This window comes from Branchiostoma belcheri, unplaced genomic scaffold (assembly GCF_001625305.1).
Source record: "Branchiostoma belcheri isolate BF01 breed outbred unplaced genomic scaffold, Haploidv18h27 scaffold229, whole genome shotgun sequence".
In the NCBI taxonomy this organism is placed as follows: Eukaryota; Metazoa; Chordata; class Leptocardii; order Amphioxiformes; family Branchiostomatidae; genus Branchiostoma; species Branchiostoma belcheri.
The window spans coordinates 209,960-212,487 of NW_017803813.1; positions in this window are offsets into that span (position 1 = coordinate 209,960).

The window sequence follows — 2,528 nt, forward strand, 5'->3', positions numbered from 1 at the left end:
GGGTTGTTAATGGGCAGGACTGCCATCCAGCGGGGAGGCATGCGTCATGTGGCCTGTGGTCCAGTTAACGGCTATTTAACATTCTATTTAACACAGACACAGACACACACACAGAAACACACACACTCACACGCACACACATACATTGCAAGAGAGAGAGAGAGAGAGAGAGAGAGAGTGTGTGTGTGTGTGTGTGTGTGCGTGTGTTTGTCAGTGTGTGTGTGTGCATGTGTTTGTCAGTGTGTGTGTGTGCGTGTGTATTTGTTGGTGTGTGAGTATGTGTGTGTGTGTGTGTGTGTGTGTGTGCATATGTGTGTGTGTGTGTGTATGTGTGTAGCTGTGCGTGTGTATATGCATTTGCATATGTGTATACAAGAAGACCCAGAAAAGTTCGCCAACAAAATGACTTCTGACAACCCAGTGACTGTCAACACATATGCGTGTGTAATTTTTTCTCACATCGTATTGTCCCAGTCGCGAGTATCACCTGAAACCATTCCCCCTCACACCTCCCCCTGAAGGCAGTCCACACCTTACACAACCTTCCCGCCCGGAGTATCGACAAGTACGGGTGAAAAATTCTCGTCGTCTCGGCTGACGGACAGGAAGGTCGCCCGGGTTTGGGAGACGGAGGCACTTAAATTAGATCCGGCCCATCTGTGTAATTCTTCTTCCCGTTTTTATTGAACGGTCTTAATCGCGCCATGCCCGGGAGCCAGTGGCAGACATCGCTCTTATAGCCGTCAGGGCTCGAAATTTATTTTGGGGAATAGGTGCACTGGTGCACCCTTTTTCTTCTGCGCCGAGCTCGCTCGAAGTCTCCCCATGACTGTTTCCATTTCCGTCTATATCCTCCATCGCAGCAGGCAGTTGACTTAGAGTCATACCACTGTCGGCCTCTAATTGCTTTATGTAAGTTAAGTATTACAACAAAGATTTTTCCGTCACTTAGATGCCAAGAATATCCTGTTACAGGATATTCATTATTGGCATCTAAGTGTCAAAAAATATACTATTACACATTTGATATGTGCAAAATTGCCTACAAAATATTTGAGTGCACCAGTGCACCCACAGAAAAATATTAGGTGCACAGCTCCAAATTTGGGCGCACTAAGGTGCACATGCACCAAGTTTTTGGAGCCCTGGCCGTGCTTTATTTATTATCTCTCACTCTAATTCTCACCTTCGCGAGAACAATTACGAACCGACGCGGGCGTGACGAGCTGAGTAGCTTCCTCATCGTTACTGCCCCTCCTCCCAATGTGGGAAGCACCTGCCGGAATAACAATGACATTGAAAATGAACTTTATTGCATATTCACGCCCTACATAAGCCAAATAAACTACGTTAGATAACTGAGGTATAAGGGTAGCATGCCCGTAGCCAGGATTTTGTTTGGGGGGAGGGGGTTCTACCCACTGTCAAAGGGACCAGCGAGCGCCGTAGGCGCCAGGTTCCTAGGAGGGGGGGGTCTGGGGGCATGTTGCTTAGGGGGGGCCGGGGGCATTTTTCTTCAATTTTGAAGATTGAACCTTCTGAAATGGAATTTCGTGTGTTTTTGAGAGGATTTCAAAGGAAAAATCAGAGACAAATAGGATTCCAGTCCCACTGGTGATATAAATCAGTCCACGTTTAAAGAAACATCTTGGACCTTTAGATAAAAGTGGACCTTTTAGCCTTGTGGGGGGTTTCTTCCGACCCCCCGGCTATGGGCATGGGTAGGAGGATCAAGTGACACATTACTGTGTCTACATCTACATGTACAAAATCTCTGTTTGAAACAAGAAGAAGAAGAAGGTCTCCCGTGCTCTTGCCCGAGCATAGGGTGGTGCCCATCTCCATTTCGTAGCCCTTGGGCGACACACAGTTGTGCACTATGATGCACTACAGCAGGGGGCTGGTCCGCTGGTAGTGCTATGTGTTTGACCTTCCCACACTCTTTCTCAAATGTGCTGAGTGCTAAACAGAGAAAGAAGTGTGTACCATTTTTAAGGTCTCTGGTATGACCCGGCCGGGGTTTGAACTCACGACCTCCCGGTTACAAAGCGAGCACTCTACCAATTGAGCAATTGCACCGGTGTTAAGCTATTGCACCGGTGTTAACCGGTGTTTGAAACAAGCACGAACAAATTTACATAACAACCGGGGCAGGAAACGGGACGAGCCGACGTGACGGTGACCGGAGTTAGCCTCGTTTGCAGGCGTTCTGGAAGCGGTTGGTCTTTTTTGGACCAAATAAAGAGGTAGAGCAAATCCAACTTGCAACTCCATAAAGGCTCCGTGGGTCGCAAATTGGATATTCTCAGGCTGGCTAACTCCCCTGGTATAATATCCCTTTATTTGGCCCAATTTCTACTATTTTTCAGGGCGATCCGCGGTGCCTGATAGAGGCTAGGCTAGGAGAGGGGTCTACACTAATTACCTCCATGGAGGTAGCTCCATGGAGGTAGAATATTTCAGCCGCAGGTCTGCACTAATTACCTCCATGGAGGTAGCTTCATGGAGGTAGCTCCATGGAGGTAGAA